The sequence below is a fragment of the Ovis canadensis genome, chromosome 16 (assembly GCF_042477335.2).
Source record: "Ovis canadensis isolate MfBH-ARS-UI-01 breed Bighorn chromosome 16, ARS-UI_OviCan_v2, whole genome shotgun sequence".
NCBI lineage: Eukaryota > Metazoa > Chordata > Mammalia > Artiodactyla > Bovidae > Ovis > Ovis canadensis.
Genome location: NC_091260.1, coordinates 15583477 through 15603134, shown reverse-complemented (window position 1 = coordinate 15603134; position 19658 = coordinate 15583477). Strand labels below are relative to the sequence as shown.

The window sequence follows — 19658 nt, the reverse complement described above, 5'->3', positions numbered from 1 at the left end:
AAAAGGGAATGACAACCCACTTCAGTATTCTTGCCTGGAGAACTCCATAGCTGGAGGAGCCTGGCGGGCTACTGGCTACAGTCCATGGGGTCACAAAGAGTAGGACATGATTGAGTGACTAATACTTTCACTTTCAAAGAATCTTCTGATGGGCAAAGTTCTTAATTTGAATGAAATCAAACTTATTCATCTTTTCCTTATGGTCTATACTTTTTGTATCTTGTTAAAGAAATTCTTTCCTAACCTGAGGCCATACATATATTCTCCTGTATTGTCTTCTGAAAGTTTTATCATTTTTCTTTTTCACGTTTAGATTTTTAATTCACCTGGTACTAACTTTTTTTTTTTTTTCCCATGATATGTAGCATGTTAGTTCCCTGACCCAGGATTGAACCCGTACCCCCTGAAGTGAAAGCTCGGAGTCCTAACCACCCTACCACTAGGCAAGCCCAGTATTGATTTTTTTCCCAAACATTTAAGCTTTTTATTTTGCATATCCAATCAACAATGTTGTGGTAATTTCAAGTGAGCAGGGAACGGACTCAGGCATACATATACGTGTATCCATTCTTCCCCAAACCCCTCTCCCATCTTGGTACTGATTTTTATACAGGGTGGCTGATTTTTCCCTGGTGGCTCGGCAGTAAAGAATCTGGCTGTAAAGCAGGAGACCTGGGGTTCGATCCCTGGGTTGGAAGACCCCTTGGAGGAGGGCATGGCAACCAACTCTGGTACCCTTGCCTGGAGAATCCCATGGACTGAGGAGCCTAGCAGGCTATGGCCCATAAGGTCGCAGAGTCGGACATGACTGAAGTGACAGCGCGTGAAGTAGGAATTCAATTCAATTTTTTTCCACAATAGACTACCAATTGTCCCCAGCATGGCTATTTAAAAGTCTATTGTTTGCTCCACAGATTTGCATGTCACGTATCAGCTCTCTATCTGTGGGAGTGACCTTTTGAACGATTGTTTTCCATTGGTCTATTTGTTTATCTCTGTAACTAAACTCTCCTCACCATTCTTGCTTCATCCTAAGTCTTGCTGGTTGGTTGAGTCAGTCCTCTCATTATGTTCTTTCAAAAGTATTGCTGTCATTCTTGATTATTTGCATTTCCATAAGCATTTTGGGAGTAGTTCTTAAAGTTCCCCAAATATTCTGATCAGATCTTCATCAGAATCCTAGGCCACTTTGGGGTGAACTGACATCTTTACTGTGTTACGTCTTCTAATCCAAAGTCATGGCTCATTCTCCCCATCTACGTCTGTGTGTCTGTAAGTCGCTCAGTTGTGTCCGACTCTGCGACCTCACGCACTGTAGCCTGCCAGGCTCCTCTGTCCATGGAATTCTCCAGGCAAGAATACTGGAGTGGATTGCCATTCCCTTCTCCAGAGGATCTCCCCGATCCAGGAATCGAACCCTGGTCTCCTGCATCAGAGGCAGATTCTTTACCATTTGAGCTACAGGGAAGGGCCCCCCATCTATGTAGATCTTCCTTAATGTCATCAATAAAATTCTATTAATTCCCCTCACAAATGTCTTGTGCAACTTTTGTGAGATTATTCCTAGATGTTTTAGATATTTAATATTATTTTAAGTGATATTTTTAAAAGGGCAAGTTTCTATCTTTTTGCTCTGAGTGTTTGTTTTTCATTGATTTTTGCCTAAAAATCTCATTGAATATAAGAATTTTGATAATGTATCTTAGATTATTTGAATCTATGCAAATGTATCACCCATAAATAAGTTTTTTTCTGATTCTTACACATTTTATTGATTTCTTTCGCCTTCCTGTGCCAGCTAGGGTTTCTAAAACCATTTTTTAAAAAAAGTGATGTTGATGCCTTCAAAGGGTACATTTTCAACAATTCTTTCTTAGGTATAGCGTTTGCCACATGCCTTTTGCAAGTACCCTTTACCAGGCTAAGAGAGTTCTTTCTAATCCTGGTTTGCTATGCTTAAAAAGATAATGGACAGGGCTTCTTCCCTGGTGACTCAGTGGTAAAGAATCCGCCTGTCAACGCAGGAGACACGGGTTTGCTTCCTGATCCGAGAAGATCCCACATGCTGCAGAGCAGCTAAGTCTGCATGCCACAGCTACTGAGCGTACTCTGCAGCAAGAGAAGCCCCCACAATGCAAAACCCGAGAGCCACAGGTAGAGACAGCCCCCGCTGCAACGAAGACCCAGTGTAGCCATAAATAAATAAATAAACCCCATTAGCTCTTTAAAAAAGATAATCGATGGGAGATTTTATCACTTTTGCCTCATCCGCATGTGTTGATGAGCACATGGTTTTTGTCCTTTACTCTATTAATGTCCATTGCTTGAAGTGACCTTAAGCCAATCCTGCATTCCTGAGTAACCTCAGCTTCTTTATGTTGTAGGAATCAGCTTGCTAGTATTTTGTTGAGGATTTACAAAAATTATTATTAATATATCTACATGAGCAATATTTAATTTTAATTACCCTTTCTTTGGCAGGATTTGATGTCAAGCTTATGTGTGCTAGATAATGAGTTGGGAAGTCTTCCTTCTTAAAATATTCCTTGAATATTCATTACAATCCACTGGTAAAAGTGTCTGGGTCTGAAGTCTTTGTTGAGAAAAGGTGTTTATTAACTGATCATTTCTCGGAGCTATATGTTTTCAATATCATCTTGAGTCAGTTTTGGTAAGTCTATATATTTATAAAATTGTTTCTGTGTTGTGCAGATTTTCTAATTACTGCAAGAAGGTCGCTCAGAATGTCCTCTTCAGTCTCTAAAGGTCTTATGCTTCCTTTTTCCCCCTAAAATTTGTTTATGCTTTCTGGTTTTTTTTTTTTTTTGCGGGGGGTGGGGGATCAATCTTCCAAAAACAAAACTTTATCTAGCATTTTACTTACATTTAAATTTGCTTCCCTGGTAGCTCAGCTGGCAAAGAATCCACCTGCAATGCAGGAGACCCCAGTTTGATTCCTAGATGGGGAAGATCCCCTGGAGAAGGGATAGGCTACCCACTCCAGCATTCTTGGGCTTCCCTTGTGGTTCAGCTGGTAAAGAATCTGCCTGCAATGTGGGAGATCTGGGTTTGATCCCTGGCTTGGAAAGATACCCTGGAGAAGGGAAAGGCTACCCACTCCAATTTTTTAGCCTGGAGAATTCCAGGGACTGTACAGTCCACGAGATCACAAAGAGTCGGACACGACTGAGCAACTTTCAGTTACTTATTTTCAAAAGTTAATTTCTGCTGTTACTTTTATTAGTTCCTTTTTTTCCCCTACTTTCTTGAGATTTATTCTGTTTTTTTTTTTTCCTCTTCTAATATGTTGTCAACTTTGTTCATTAATTTTCAACCTCCCTCCTCTTCTTTTATAACTATTTACATCCTCTAGGCCAAGCTGCACAGGGTTGGGGGTTCCCCTGAAGCCTGAGGGTCACCCTGCCTCAGCTCTGGGCCCCTGTTTCACTGTGATCATTGCAGCAGAGTCCTTTGCTGAACTGGTTGTGACCTGGAGGCAAGGGCAGGCCAGGACCTAAAAAAGCCAACAGGACCTTGGGCTGCCAGCCAGCGCCCTCTGCTGGTGCCCCCAAGCCTTCCCCAAACCCTTCAGTTTCCGGCAGCTGCAAACCTCAGCGGTCCTGAATTCTTCTCTCCCTCCCCTGTCCCCCGAGCACTCACTCTGTGACCTGCCTGGCTGCTGGGGACACGGGCAGAAATCCGCAGTGGTCTGGGATGAGAACCAGGCGCTCGTGCTGCTGCTGTTGCTCAGCTCAGCCCCTTCTCCCCTCAGCCCTGAACAGATGCAAGTCTTGACTTGGCCTCTGGACTCCTCCACTCTGGTGCACTCTCCCAGGGAAGCCAGACAGATGCGCACAGATGTCAACACATTCCACCCCTGCTCAAAAGTCTGCTGTGGTTTTTTTGGATTTGGTTCCCCGCGTTACACAGTAAGACCACCTTGTTTATCTACTTTAAGTGTAATTGTTTGCATCTACTTACCCCAAACTCCCTCCCCTCTTCTCCTTCCCCTCGGCAACCACAGGTCTCTTCTCTATGTCTGTGAACATATGTCTATAACTGAGTCACTTTGCTGGCCCCGACCAGGGATCGAACCTATCCCCCTCCCCCTCCCCCTTCAGTGGAAGAAACACATGTTAACCACTGAACCACCGGGGAAGTCCCTGCCTCCCTCTTAAAAGGGCCCTGTGATGACATTTAAGGCCCACCTGGATAATCCAGGAAAATCTCCCCATCTCAAGGTCCCAAACTTAATTATAGCGGCAAAGTCCCTTTTGTCCCATCAGGCAACAGCTACAGCTCCTGTTTGGAAAGCGTGACTCAGACTCCCACACCTGGATTTATCACTTCTTCACGGGCTGATCCTGAGTAACTCGCTTGGTCTCTCAGAACCTCCATTTCCTCCAATAAAGTGGAGATAGTAATCCCAGTTACAAGAAGCCTGTGGGTTTAAAGATGAAGTGGGATGATGTGAGCTATGGTTGAATATTGATTTGATTAAAATCTGCATCTGAATTTGCTTCTCTCAGACCCACCCTCAGTCCTCAGCTCTCCTGGGCTTGAAGCAAACACAGTAGATGAGGTTAAAAGAAAAATGAGGGGGCTGGGACTTGAAGGAAACTTCCTACGGAGCTCCCCCACACCTGTCCTTTATACGCGGCTGTGGGTCTCAGCCGTCACTCTGATGAAGATACTGGGAAAGCAGTATTGGAGTCCGATGGAGGCCCCCTGCGGCCCCCAGGTTTATCAGTGAGCTGGGACCCTTTAACGACAGTGCCCTTTGGGAGACAGGCAAGTGGAGGGGCTTGGTATTCCACGTGCTCCCATAGGCTTTGGAGGTCTATGACACTAGCTACAGTGAGTCGCGTGCCTAGCACTGTGAGCACACAGTCGGTGCTCAATACATGTGGCCCCTCCCCTTTTTCCCCTTGCTCATCTGCTTCTTGAGAGATGCCCCTGGGCTCTTGACGCCCTTCCCTTCTTAGGTCTAGAAAGAAGCTGTGAGGAGCGGCGGAGGCATCAGCCGGGATCCCCTGCAGCTCTGCCGGCCTGTGATTTGGCCAACGGCTTCATGCCCTGCCCTCACGCATCTGACCAAGAGGGGCTGGAGATGCCTCCAGGGGGCGCTGTGAGGACCGAGCTGCACCAGAGGCTCACACCCGGCCGGGAGGAGAGGAGGGCTGGGGGCCGACTCAGCGGCACGCTCAGAGGACCTGAGTCACCCCTCATCCTTGTTTGACAAGATTGGGGATACACATTGACCCCAACTTCACAGACAACTTCCCTGGTGGCTCAGTGAGTAGAGAATCCGCCTGCAGTGCAGGAGACCTGGGTTCAATCCCTGGGTTGGGGAGATCCCGGGGAGAAGGAAATGGCAACCCACTCCAGCATTCTGGCCTGGAGAATCCCATGGACAGAAGAGCCTGGCGGGCTATAGTCCATAGGGTGGCAAAGAACTGGACTCGACAGAGTGACCTTCACTTTCACTTTCACGGACAGGAGGGATCTGGGCAGGCTGCAGGGAGCAGGGGTGGAGGGAGAGGCGTGGCGGGGGGCGGGTCTGTGCACCGGGCTAGGGCTGGTCCTGAAGGAAGCGACACCTGCGGGCGCCTCCCTTTGCTGGCGTTGTTCACTTCCTCAAGGGCTTTTCACTTAGTCTTGACAGTCACCGCGTCAACCAATCACCTTACATTATTTTCAAAGAGACTTTCAAAGTGTTTAAAAATGAGCTTGAGACTTCTCTGGTGGTCCAGCAGTTAAGAATCCACCTTCCAGGGATGTGGATTCATCTTTGGTCAGGAAACTAAGATCCCACCGCTTCAGGGCAACTACTGAGGCCGAGCACCACCAGGAAGACCCGGTGCAGCCCCCAACTCCAGAAGAGAAGCATACTTAACACTCAGGGCCTTCGTGGGCCTCGGACTAGGAAAAGTACGGGAGGGCATCAAAGGCTATAAGGCCCTTGCTCTGAGACACTGGATGTTTCCGTTACCCCAGCACCCCCTCCTCCCAACCCTGAAGGCTTCTGAGCTCTTTTCCCAAAGGCCTCCTTTATGCCAGAAAAGACTCCATCTTGGGGAGGATGGAGTTCATGAACAGAAACATTCCATAAATTTGATTTTGAGAGGACAAAGCCGACTGAAAGGCCGGAAACATCGCCAAGAGGATGGTGTTGCTCTTGAGTCTTGGCTGAGACCCAGGGGAGCAGGCCTCTGCAACACACCAGCGGACGCGAGGATTCGGAGTCTGGGCAAAGCGCTGAGGGTGTGGGGTGTACCCTGGGGAGGTGCCCATGCCAGCTAGGGAGGCTCGCGACTGAGGCTCAGGCTGTGTACGGGCGGCCGAATACCTGCCTGGTCTGAGGGACATTTTATTTACTTCTCAGAGAGAGGAACCTAGTCCAAATCCTGGGTTTCCCACCTCAGAATGACTTTCTTCAAGTGGAAGTTTGAAGACATCTGTCTCTCCCTTTGGGCTTTCCAGGTGGCGCTTGTGGTAAAGAAAGAACTGGACTACCAGTACAGGAGATACAAGAGACATGGGTTTGATCCCTGGGTCGGGAAGATCCCCTAGATGAGGAGGGCATTGCAGCCCACTCCAGTATTCTTGTCTGGAGAACCCCATGGACAGAGGAGCCTGGTGGGCTACGGTCCATAGGGTTGCAAAGAGTCAGACACGACTGAAGCGACTGAGCATGGATGCAGGCACATCTTTCCCTTCATCTCGTCTTCCCAGTGGACACAGAGCCCAGGATGCAGCCGCCCCAGAGCACCCTGGGAGAAACCATCCTTGAGCCTTGGTGGGGGGCACCTCTTTCTAAAGCATCCTGAGAACAGTGATTCTCACAACCCCGGCATGTCCTATTCCCTTAAAACCCAGAGAAAATGAATTCCTCTCACATTTGGAAGAAACTGTCCCCAACTCCCTTTTAGGCAAGAGATAGCCCTGTGCACACGACCCGTCCACAACAGGACCCCGAGGCCCGGAACCAAGGAGAAGGTACAGGGGGTTGGAGGGGGAGGGTGTTACCCACCACGTCCTGAGGCTGCACACACAGGTCCCTCTGGAGTCTGACATTTTAGTGCCACAAATCAAATGTCACCAGAAACCTGGCCTTTCCTCCACGTCACAGTCCCCTCTCCTACACGCGCAGTGACTGGAGTCTAAAAACCATTCCCATTGGCTGCAACTTTGACATGAGGCGATCGATGAGTGGGAGACGCAAAGCCAGGGATGGGAGACATGGCTAGTGGGATGCCCATGAGTTTGGAAACGGCTGAGGCTGCATGCCACCGAGGTCGAGGGTCTTTTGGAGCGTCCAGGTGGGACTGAAGAGGTTCCCTCAATGTTCCCTGCACCTTTCCAAACCGTGACGGTAGGTCTCAGCCATCTGAAGCCACCAGATGAAGCTCTTAAAAGCCAGTGTCACAGATCATGGGGAGATACTCCCTGGAGCAGGCAGCCCAGTGCAAGCCACATGCACAGGCCTTACGGTACCTATGGTACCCAGAAGCCACTGTCCCCTCCAACCAAAAGCCACGCCTCCCCCAGCCAAAGCTAGGGGCCCTCAGTGTGACCCCGAGTTTTGGGGTCCCTTTTCCAGACCCAGAGAAGTCTCCTTTGGGACAGGAGAATCCTGCACATTGAAATCACCCTATCTGAGAATTGAGAAGCAATGAAAGACTCGTGTCTTACTGTGGCCGCTTTTGCTCCCAAACTGCCAGTGTGCCATCACACAGCCCTCCCGCTGGTCCAGCCTGACTTACCTGCAAGAGAGAACACAGATAGGATGACAGACACCTTCCCTGGGGACCAGCACAGCCTCCTGGAGGGGTCCAGAGCAGCTTCTCCCATTGAGCGAGGGTCGGCCCTGAAAAGGCCTTCCTCACAGCAGGGCAGAAACAGGGAAGCCCACATTTTCTCTTGATGCCTTAACTTTGACCAGGTCAACAGCCCCAGAGAAATGTGATGAGGCTCAGAAATGGAGTCTGGAAAGACGCTCTTGGCAGGGACGCAGGGCGATGGAGAGGCCACACCCTCAGGCCTTCGTGGGTGCATGTTGGGAGGCAATAAGAGAGAGCTGCCTTCTGAGCTGGGAGGTGGGGACTAGCCTCTGCTTGAATCAGTTCCTTGGGGAAGGGAACAGTGGACACCAAGATATATTCTCTTTTTGCACCCAGGGGCTTTGTGATTCAGCAAATGTTGAATCCTCTGCACAGCTGCAAGCCAAAAGGAAGTAGCAATTCCAGGGTGGAGTTTGCATTCTCCCTGAAAGACGATGCTCCCCACCTCCCCCACCCCCAGTTTCCATGCATCCAAAGGAAGCAAGAGTCCATTCTGTTCATCCCATGCCAAGCCGCCTTTTACTGTTTCCCCTGCAGGATATTCCCAAGGTTTATAGTTCTCTAGACTACCAAGTCTGTTGGCATCTCAGGCAATGGCAAGTAAGGGCTGAGAGTTTTAAACAACCAGGCTTCTCCTCAAATATATCCGCACATGCCTAGCACACACTAAGATTTTATTAATAGTAAACACTGTTAATCCTCCCTGATGTTATGCTCCACTTCTCCCTCAGTCTATATGCTTGGTGTGTGTGTAGAAAAATAGATAAGTCTCTGTTGTCCAAAGCCTGAGGCACCAGTCAGACTTTCACGGCCAGTTTTTCCTTTGGCATGATTAATTTTAACTCAGCTCTGGGTATTGACCTGCAGTTTGGGAGCAGCATCATCCAGTACACAGCCTAAACCATAAGACAAATAAGTGCTCACCTGAAATTCAGCCATGGGCTCAAGCTCACCTAGACTTAGCTGACTTTTCCATTCCCTGCTAATGTCGAGCACCAGGCTGGGTAGGTTTCTGCCCTGCAAGCTTTCTCACAGTGTTGATAAGCTAATATCCATTGTGAAACTCTCGTGCCCACCACTTCCTGGCCTTCAGATCACTGTCCATGTCTCAGGAGGTGGGAAAGTGAAGTCACTCAGTCGTGTCCGACTCTTTGCGACCCCGTGGACTGTAGCCTAGCAAGCTCCTCTGTCCATGGGATTCTCCAGGCAAGAATACTGGAGTGGGTTGCCATTTCCTCCTCCAGGGGATCTTCCCGACCCAGGGATCGAACTGGGGTTTCCCGCATTGGAGGCAGACGCTTTAACCTCTGAGCCACCAGGGAAGCCCCAGGAGGTGGGAAAAATCTCTGATTCTCCTATCAGCCACTCAGGAGTCACCCTTGGCATTTCCCTGGTCCCCATTTCCTTCTGCATTCGTCACAAAGTTCTGTTGATTCTACTTTTTAGATCTCTCCAGGGTCCACTGTCATCTGTAGAACTGATGGCTGGTGCTCGTGCAGCCATCTGGGGCCATGAAGTAACAGCCATAGATTGATACTGGCAGAACAGAAAGATAGAAGGAGCCTGAGTTCTTCATGATTCCTTGAGGCTGCCATCCCGACCATGTACCGACTTGCTCCTGCCTTCTTTAACGTGTAAGAGAGAAAAACTTCATGCTCTAGCGTTATGTTATTTTGGAACTTGAACACATGCAGTCGAACCTCATCCAACTGGATCAGTGAGGTGGAGAAAGGAGATCTGACTTGTGAACAACTGTATACCGGGCTTCCCTGGTGGCTCAGATGGTAAAGAACCCGCCTGCAATGCAAGAGGCCTGGGTTTGATCTGTGGGTTGGGAAGATCCCCCGGAGAAGGGAATGGCTACCCGCTCCAGGATTCCTGCCTGGAGAATGTCATGGACATGGACAGTCCGTGGGCTATAGCAGGTGGAACACACGTGACTGTTAAATTAGCGTCAGGGAGATGGGAGGACAGGAGGGCTCCACAGGTAACAGTGGGCCATGGAGACATGGGGCGGAAGCTGTCACAACCACAGACAGCTGGGGAGTCACTGAGCTTGGGTGTTATATGTGCACCTGTATTACCGCAGCTGTGTTACTTCTCACAATGGTCTTATGAGTCTGATTTGTTTTATTAATGAGAAAAGTGATCTTAGAGACATGATGCAATCTGTCAAGGTCACATAGTTAATAGTGGCTGCAAGATTCAACCCCCAAGAAGCCTGGCTCCAAGGTCTATCCCTGAAATACTGACTTCTGGAGGAGTATTTGTTTTTCTTAAATATCCAACAGAGATGAGTGTTTATGTTTGTTTGTTTGTTTGTATTTTACAAGTTGCTGAAGTACAAACAGAATTGACTGTTAGTCCAGAAGAAAATCTAAAGATCATCTAACTAGAGCCTTATCATTATTATCATTCTACAATATTCATCATTATCATTATTAAAATAATTAAGCAGTAACAGTAGGAGTATAATAGCAGCTGGACAGCCTTTAGCCAAATACAGTTACGGTTTCCTGTGGAAACTTGTGAAGGAGTAAAAGGTGGGTTGCGCCAGGCGAAGCAAGTTGTGGGGCCCCAGGGAATCTAACTTGCTCTCCAGTCTAAACAACTCCCAAGGTAAGGGCGCCAGCGCTCTTGTTGCGGCAGCCGGCCCCTGGGCCTTCCTCGGGCTGCTGCTGCCCTCTCCTGGTCACATCTGGAACTAATGAAAGTCTCCTCCCAGCAATGGTCGAGAGGGTGCCTCGGAGTCTTCTTCAGTATCCACTGCTCCCACCGTCCTGTCGTCGTGTTGGGAAGGGCCGCACGACTTGTTAGGAGCAAAAGGAAGAGACCGCTTTATGTGGGGCTTGGTGCTCCCAAGAACTGCCCACGGGGCTGCTTGGGACCAGGAGAGGAGGAAGAACCAGACAGACTGGAGAGGGGTGGGGGGCTCAGAGACGGAGGGGGCGAGGGAGGGGGAGAGGGAGAGCGAGGGGGAGGCAAGGGGGAGGGCGAGAGGAGTCTACTGGGGACCCGGACAGGGTCACTATAGCCTTTAAGTGACAGACCTAGATCCCAAATCCAGCAAATACAATTTCCATTTCATAGCTGTTAAGACCTTAGACACTAGATGTGTGACCTTAGCAAGTTACTTGGCATTCTAAGGCCCACTTTTCTCATCGGGAACTGGGGGTGCTCCAGGCCATAGAGAGGTGCCTGACGGGAGTCCATGGGCCCGCAGAGCTGGAGCGCTATGTCTGACGGGAGTCCATGGGCCCACAGAGCTGGAGCGCTATGCCTGACGGGAGTCCATGGGCCCACAGAGCTGGAGCGCTAGCACAAGCCTGGCACAGGCGGTAACTGTCCACAGCACGTCGGCAAATGGCTGCAGGAATCTGAAGCTGGTTGGGCTCCCCAAGGGCAGGAGCTGTGAGTGAGGACGCTGGAGCCTGGGTTAAGGAAACAGACGCCGTCCTCTGAAACGCAGACTAGAAACGTGCATCTGTAAGCCATCTCAACTCCTGCCTAAAAGCTGGGTCTTGGAGGTTTCTGAGCACTCCCTGACCCCAGGGGCCACTTTCCTTCATTCCCTTGGCACCTCTCGCTTGCCCCTGGTTTGAGCCGAACAGAGACAGGAGAGAATAGACACATCTTTCTCCTGGCGGCCTGGTCCATTTTATTTGACATTCGTTTATTCAACAAATATTTTCTGAATACCTTTTCTGGGCCTATCACCATTCTAGGGGTGGGGGAATCAGCAGTGAACAGAACAGATGATCAACCTGTCCTCACGGAGCTTACGCTTAAGTAGGGATAAAGGGAGATTGGAGACCAGCATGCTGTGGTTCATCTCTCAGTCGTGTCTGACTCTGCGACCCCACGGACTGCAACACGCCAGGCTTCCCTGTCCTTCACCACGGCCCCGAATTTGCTCAAAGTCATGTTGACTGAGTTGGTGATGCTACCCAACCATCTCATCCTCTGCTGCCTTCTTCTCCCTTTGCTTTCAGTCTTTCGCAGCATCAGAGTCTTTTCCAATGAGACGGCTTTCCGCATCAGGTGGTCAAAGTATTATAACATGTCAACAACTACAATATGTTACGTGATAGAGTGAAAATATCAAGGAGAAACCGGAAGGCACGGAAGCGGAGGGGAGGGGCGCTGGGTGCTGGGGGCGGGGAAGGCCAGCGACAGTCTCCTTAAGGGGACGTCTGAGCAGAAGGCGGTGGGAGCCTGAGCCTGCGGATGGGTGGGGACTGCTGCAGGCAGAGTGTACAGCAGGAGCAAAGGCCTGAGGCAGGAGCGCAGGCACCCGTCTGTGGACCAGCCAGGAGGCTGGCGTGCTGGAGCAGAGGGAGGGAGGTGGGGCAGAGGCCCTAACGGAGGCAGGCGGCGATCAGGAGCCTGCCGGGCCTGTGCTCTTGGAGTGAGATGGAAAGCACCGGAGGAGTTCCGAGCACAGGAAGGACGTAGTCTGGTTTCTTGTTCAGAGTACCTCTTTGTCTGTTGGCAAAGAATGGACGAAGAGAACAACGAGGAGGCAGGGCAGAAGCGGAGAGACCGCTGGGGAGGTTCCTGCAATAATTTAGGGCAGAGAGGGGAGTGGCAGCTTCCTATGAGAAAGCCTTGCCAGGCTGTTAGGGTCTGAGGACAAGCGGGAATGGGGTGGCAAAGTGATGTCTGAGCCAGTGGATCCTGGCCTATAGGACTCTCAGGGGCCAGGGAGGAGCTGGAAAGGACGAAGAATCCATATTCCCACTGGGTACCCATAGACGGGATATACCTAACATGTGTATATATCTTTATTTTAATCTATTGTAGATGCTGGGGTCCTAGAAATAATAATTTAAAAATGTTGCTGATACGTTGTCTGTTTTGAATGCATTCTGTAGTGGATCCTACCCGTTGTTCTGTTGGTGGTGTGGATGGATTGGGGGTGGGAGCCAACCCACTGCAGACACAGAGGTGGATTTTGCATGCAGACAGCCTGGTTTGCAGGTGGCTCTGCCACTACAAGCCATGACCTTGAGCAGGGTATTTCACATCTCTGAACCTCCATGTATCCATCTGTGCAGTGGAGATGACAGGACCTGCCCCGGGGCGGGGACTATTGTCTGTGGGGGGGGGGGGGAGCACCGGGAATGCAGGAGGTGTTTACAGGAGGTGCTTGCTTTCTTTCCCTCCTCCTGTCTCCTAAAAGCCTTCCTCTGGGGATTTCCCTGGTGGTCCAGTGGTTAAGACTACACTTCCAGAGAGCTCAAATCTGGTGCTCTATGACAGCTTACAGGGGTGGGACAGAGTAGGAGGGGGGAGGGAGGTTCAGGAGGGAGGTTCAATATGTATACCTCCAGCTGATTTATTTTGATATATGGCAGAAACCAACACTGTAAAGCAATTATCTTCCAATTAAAAAGAAGAAGACTGTGTACTTCCAATGCAGGAGCCTCAGGTCCATCCCTGGTTGGGAAAGTAAGATGTCACCGGCCAAAAACAAAACAAAGCAAAACAATGGCCTCTGTTCTTGCATTACCATGGGCTTGCTAGGTGACTGTGGGGGGCTGTCCACCTCCTTGGTCCCTCATCTCGTCCTGTGTCAAACAGGGATAGCACTGGACGGGAAGCACCTTCAAAGGCCTGGGATCAGGAGGTGTGATACTGGCTGAGCCACGGATGTGGTCTCTGCATGCAGAAGGCCATCAGTCAGTACTCGCCTTGTGCACGAGTCAGAGGCACTGGCCCAGAAAGCTTGCCCCGGCTCCATGGCCTCAGGCCTCTGCAGGCAACGCACTGTGGTCGGAGCTCTGCCCCTTGGAGCAGGTGGCCCGTTCTCTGCTTTCTGCCTCCCTTGTCCCTGTGTGTCCTTCCTGCCTCCGCAGGGTGACAGGCTTCCAGGGCCCAGGTCACTTCCTGGGTGGCCTCCTCCAGCTCCATACCTCTACACACCATCTCTACGCACAGTGATCCACAATTTCCATTTCCTGCCTGGCTCCCTCCTGAACACCAGACTCCTGTTTCTGGTTGCTTTCTTCACATTTCCACTTCAATGTCTAACAGAACCCTCAGACTTTAAAGAAGACCCCTGAAATTTCCCTCCAAACCCGCCCTATGTGTCCCCGTGGCATTTAATGAAACTATTCTCCTAGGCACTTGGACACTTTTGGGGACTTGCTTGACCCTGGTCTCTCTGACACCCACATCCCGTCCAGCAGCGTCTCCTGGCGGCTCCACCTTCCGAACATACCAGCGATGGTCCCTTCTCGTCCCTCCACGTGCCCCCACCACCTGCGCCTGGGGCTCCATCTCCCGCGGCCTGGGGAACCCCGTGGCCTCCGAGCCGGCCTCTCTGCCTCCGTCATCCAGTCTCCTCACCGCACCCCGGTGGTCCTTGCTTCATAAATCCAAGTCAGATTGTTTTATAAGTTATATAAGTTTAAGCCTGGAAAATGTCTGCTCAAAATCCTTCAGTCCCTCCCACTTCCACCTCAGAACTGAACAAAGATCTTTGAGCAGATCCTTGTCTTGAATGGGGACGGAAACTGGAACAAAGTGGAAACCATACCTGCCGCCTTGAGGCTGAGAGTGTGGGAAACACAGCCAGCCAGGACGCAAACAAAGACCCTGACGACAGAGGTTGGGGGGGGGGGTGGTGCGCGGTGGAAGGTCTTTGAGGAGGTGATATTTAAGACATCAAAGAGACTGAGAACTTAAAGGGAGTCTTGCGACATCTCTCTCAATAATTCCTCCTAGCCCGTTTAGAAATGGAGGGAGAATGAGCCCAGAGAAGTAAGGGGACCTGCCCACGGCCACTCGGCATATTACCTACAGAACTGGGGTTTCAAGACAAGTATCCTGACAGTCTGGTTTGTGGCTGATGACAGCTGGCCTGAAGCTGCAGTTCTTAACAGTGATGTCTGGGAATACTATGAGACGTCAATCTTCTCTTATTAAATATATATACACATAACACAAAATAAAAGGTGTATGCATCTCATGCTTAACATGCCCACGCCTGATGCGTCCTCTGATGGGCCACAGTGCGGATGTTGCCCACTGGATTAATGGTGCCTCCGTCCTTCCACGTGCCTTCACCCAGCGACTCAGACCGCTCAGCCACGCTACCTGCTCCTGCCGTTTGCTTAGACCAAAAAACTCCGTGCAGTCAGTCTGGATTTCTCTGTCTCACCCGCACATCTGGTTTCTCAGCAAATCTGACTCCAAACTCACAGTACATCCAGGATCTGGCCCCTCTCTTAACTGCTGCCTTCACGGTGGGCACAGCTGTCGCCTCCCGTGAGGTCCCTGCAGAAGCCTCCGGTGCTTCCTTGCGTCTCCCTGTGAGCCCTCAGCCCCACGCCAGCCCGTCAGTCCACGCGCAGCACAGCCGTTAACCTGCTGTCCGGGTTCCACTCCACACTCTCTGCTGGCTCCCTTACCGCCCTGCCCCCGCCCTGCAGGCCACACGCCTTCATTCTCCTGTCGCCTCCCTGGCCACTGTGCCTCTGCCCTCGCCTGGGCTCCCCAGCCCTACATTCCTGGCTGGGCACTGGCTGTTTATTCTGCCAGGAAAGTCCTCCCCCCAGGGACCAGCACGTCCCCCAAGCTGCTTCAGGTTGTGCTACACAGGCAGTGCTGATCACTCTAGCTGAGATTCCAGTTTCTTCCCTGCTTGATTCTTTCTTTGCTCTTACAGTAGGATGGCCTCCTTACTTTCCTTATCTTGTTGGCCGTCTGCGTGTTAAATAACAGGCCTGCTCCCCGCGATGTTGCCCCCCAGTACCCGAGTACCCGCCTTCCCTAGGTTGCTCCGGCTCCCGGCACCGCGCGGCACAGATCTCCGCTCAGCCCGTGTCGTCCCCTTTGGACACCAGGTGGCGCCACACGCCAACCCCCAGCTCCTGGCTGACGGGCCCTTGAAGGAATGAGAGACGCTGAGAATCAGCCCAGGAGAGGCCAGTGGCCTGACCCCGCAATGAGAATGATCCTCTCAGACCTGGGGATTCACAAAATTCTTCCCCGTGGAGGAAAAGGCCTCTCCTGGAGGCCTCTGCCTGGTTCGGTCTGGACTCAAGTTCCCTACACCAACAACCCTGTGGTTGGCCTACTGTGTGCTAGGTGCTGTGCTGAGTGCTTTTCTCCAGATGTCCCATTAAATCCTCCCCACAGCTCTGGTCCCATCTGTAGACTTTGCAGAGCTTCCCTGGTGGCTCAGATAGTAAAGAATCTGCCTGCAGTATAGGAGACCTGGGTTTGATCCCTGGGTTGGGAAGATCCCCTGCAGAAAGGAATGGCAACCCACTCCAGTACCCTTGCCTGGAGAATTCAATGGACAGAGGAACCTGGTGGGCCGCAAAACCATGGGGCCGCAAAGAGTCAGACACAACTGAGCGACTTTCACTCACTTGGACGTGGAAATGGGGGTTCAGAGAGGCCAGGTTGCCTGCCTGAGGTCACACAGCTGATAAGTACAGAGCTAGGACTCCAACCCAGGCTCTTTTGGCTCAAAGTCAGGCTTCTTCCACTGCATCAAGTGTCTCCCCTCACTGGCAAAGTCAGAAGTTGGTCCATCCTGAAGTTAATACGTTTCAGAAATCAAGGAGGGGAAATGACACTGATTGGTGAGGCTATTTTCTTTCATGTACTTACTGCCGACGTCCCTGACATTAAGGATGTGTAAACTGAGCCCAGAGAGGAGGTGGTGCCTGCCCAAGCTCACACAGCACAGCTGTGTCCTTTCTCCTCACTTCCCAGGGCCTGTGCAGAGATGCTCCTGGTGGGATGGCAGAGCTGTTAGCAAGCTGTGCCAAAGGAGGCCACATGCACACAGAGACGGGCAGGTGCCTTTCAAAGCCTTGCAAGGAAGCCCCACGGGCAGGGTGAAACCTGGGAAGGGACCTCCTTGGGTTGAAAGAGATAGGATTTGAAGAGAGGATGATAAAGAAGAATGAATGATCCGGGAGGCCTTGGGCACAGTTGGATCTCAGGGCTCTTCTAAGGCTTTCTGAGTCTCTTTCCTGTCCTGCCGCCCTGGGCATTCCTTTCCGTCCCTACTTTAAACTTTGATCAGATGCTTGTTCTCTTGTCCCCCAGACCCAGATGAGTCTGGGCAGAGAAATGGGCAGGGGACAGAAGGACAGGAAGGGAAAGCCTCTGGTGCAGGCTGGGCTGTGCCCACAGACGGCTGCCGGACCATCCTCGCCCCCAGGGAGGCACAGCCCCGCTGTTCTGGGGGCGTCTCTGGGAGGCGGCAGGCACTGCGTGGCCCGTCCTCGCCATCACTAAGTGAGCTGTGCACCGCCGTCCCTTCCCTGGTGAGGACTGTGAGCTGGCAGGCCTGGCCCATCACCAGGCGGTCAGCAGCTGAGCAGGAATACCCCCAGGGCCTCACGGTGGGGAAGGGAGGAGCCAGAGCCCCGGAGGAGGGGCTGGGCACACAGGGCAGTCCCAGCTCCTGCCCAGAGTCTGAGCGAGATGCAAGAAGCGCTGTCACCACTGAAAGTGAAAGTGAAAGGCGCTCAGTCATGTCCAACTCTTTGCGACCCCATGGACTAGTCCATGGAATTCTCCAGGCTAGAATATTAGAGAGCCTTTTCCTCGGCTCCTAATAAAGAAGGAAAAATAAGTAAATCAGCAGTTTGGGGCCTGGCGGCTCCCTGTGGGGAAGACTGCTCTCCTTCTGTGCAGGCAGGTAAATCTGTAGGTTTTTTTTCTTAAATAAATTCCATCCAGGACAGCTTTTTTTTGGATCTCCAGCTGCTTCTGGAAAGTCTTTGAAATGGAGAAGAGCAGAGCCAAGTCGCTAAGGCTCAGACTTGCCCTGGAGTGCTGAAGCCGTTCCTGGCCCCCCGGGGGCCATGTGTGTGGACCCCCTCAGTGCTTCCTGAACGTCTACTGGGGCCAGGCTCAGCGAGGCTCGCCTCCACCCTCAGAGATGCCCTGGGGGGCAGGAAGCAGATGAGGAAGCTGCCTCCCGGCGTGCTCCAGACAGGAGCTGCTCTCTCAGGATCAGGCAGCCTTGAAGACATGATTTCACAGGGCTGCCTGTTCCTGGAAGAGGGAACAGACACTCAGAGAGGGGATCACCTGGGCAAGGCCACACAGCAGGCCACCGACAATCTGACTCCAAATTGCGAAGGCGATGTCCCCTGCACTGTCCACACGCAAGCTGTTCTCAGTTGCCTATATTTGGTATGAGTGTGGGAAGGAGGGAGCCATGGAGAGGTGATTATCTGGACCCAACACCAATCAGAATGGCTCTCTCTGAGCCTCAGTTTCTGGACCTGTGAAATGGGAGTGATGCTGAGTTCTGGAATTACATCTTTAAGACATAGTCTCACAGTCTGTGTCTTTCCTTCCGTCCCTCCTCCCCAGACAGCTCCTTCTGGGTCACAAGGCCATGCCTGTCCCCTTGAGGTATAATCATGTCTCAGGAGATTTCCCCCCCCAACATCGGTCTCACTGTTTTGTGAATATGTTGGACCCATTCACACCCCATCCAGTGCCTCTGCCTAGAGAGTCCCCTTCTTTTTGGAATTTTAAAATATTTATTTATTTTTCTGCTTTATGAGAAAATATTTACCGCGTTTGATTAGAGTGCCCTTTTTTCTTGCTTTACATCCCTCCCTTGCTTTAAAATTTGCAGTGGCTCCCCCAAATCCCAGTGCACCCCTCCACACTCCAGTCATATAACCACACTCCGGACTCCCCAGACGCTCCAGGCTCTTTCTCGCCTCTCTGCCTTGGCACCTGCTGCCCCTCTTCTGGGATGATTTCCTCCCCTTGTGCACTGGGTGAAATCCTATCCATCCGTAAGACTCAGCCCAAATGTCCCTTCCTTTGCAAAGTCTTCCCGGGTCCTCTGGCTCACCTTGAGTAAAGGCAAATTGAGACCATACGCCTGGTTCATTTCTTGCATTCATTCACCAGCACATTGTAGGAACAATAATCTTATGTTGATTGAGTCGTAGCGCTCAGCACACTGAACTATCAGCATCTTCTCATCCACCCACGCGGCACCAAGTAAATGCTTGCTGAGCCTTACTATGCGGCAGGGTCTAGCTTTAGTCTCATTTCCTGATGGCATGCTGAGTTTCCTGAGGGCGGGTCTGTGCCTGGATCACCTCTGGGTCCCCAGAGTTGGCATCTGCCCTCAAAATGGCCAGAGACTGTTTGCCTACTGATCACATCACACTTACTCCTGCTCTTCACTAGAAGAGCTGGCTTGCCCGACTCTGCCTCCCTACCCACCTTCTGCAGGCCCAGACTGGCCCAGGAAGTGGGTCAAGTGCCCCCAGAACGCTTATCAGCCTGGAGAGGGTCTGCTCAGCCCATGCCTGCCTCCTCTTCCTCAGCACCAGCCCCACTCAGACAGGCAGACAGACAGGCTGATGGGTCCAAGTCCTCACCTTGGAACCAGTGGGGCAGGGGATCATTTCCTTTCATCACACTTACTGTTCATGGGGAATCCGGCCTGTCTAGCTTCCCTTTCTTAGGTTCAGGTTTAATTCACTTCACAGATGTCTTTGGGGGTGCATCTGGTGTCCCCACGAGGTGCGCCCATGCTGGGGGGTGGCAGTGGAGGGCGCTGACGCAGCCCCACGGGGAAGAGGCCCGCTGTCCAGGGGAGCACGGGCCAGGACGCCCACTGGGTGGGCCTGACATCCTGAGTGCCGGGAGAGGCAGGGCTGCTGGGCGGACGGAGGGAGAGAGCAGCGGAATCGAGGCATCTGGCTGCCTCCTCTGGGCCGCAGGGGCTTCACAGCCGCAGGGCCTCCTCCGGCTGCCCGAGGCCCTTCCTCACTCCTGCCAACAACAGGCAGAAAGGTCTCTGACTGA

The 19658-nt window shown here is 51.7% G+C and overlaps 1 protein-coding gene across 2 annotated transcripts in view; it reads right to left on the bottom strand.

Moving 5' to 3' along the window:
- KCNIP1 (potassium voltage-gated channel interacting protein 1) overlaps positions 1 to 19658 on the bottom strand; it is a 423562-nt gene that overhangs the window by 110940 nt on the left and 292964 nt on the right. The gene's annotated exons all lie outside the window — the stretch shown is intronic.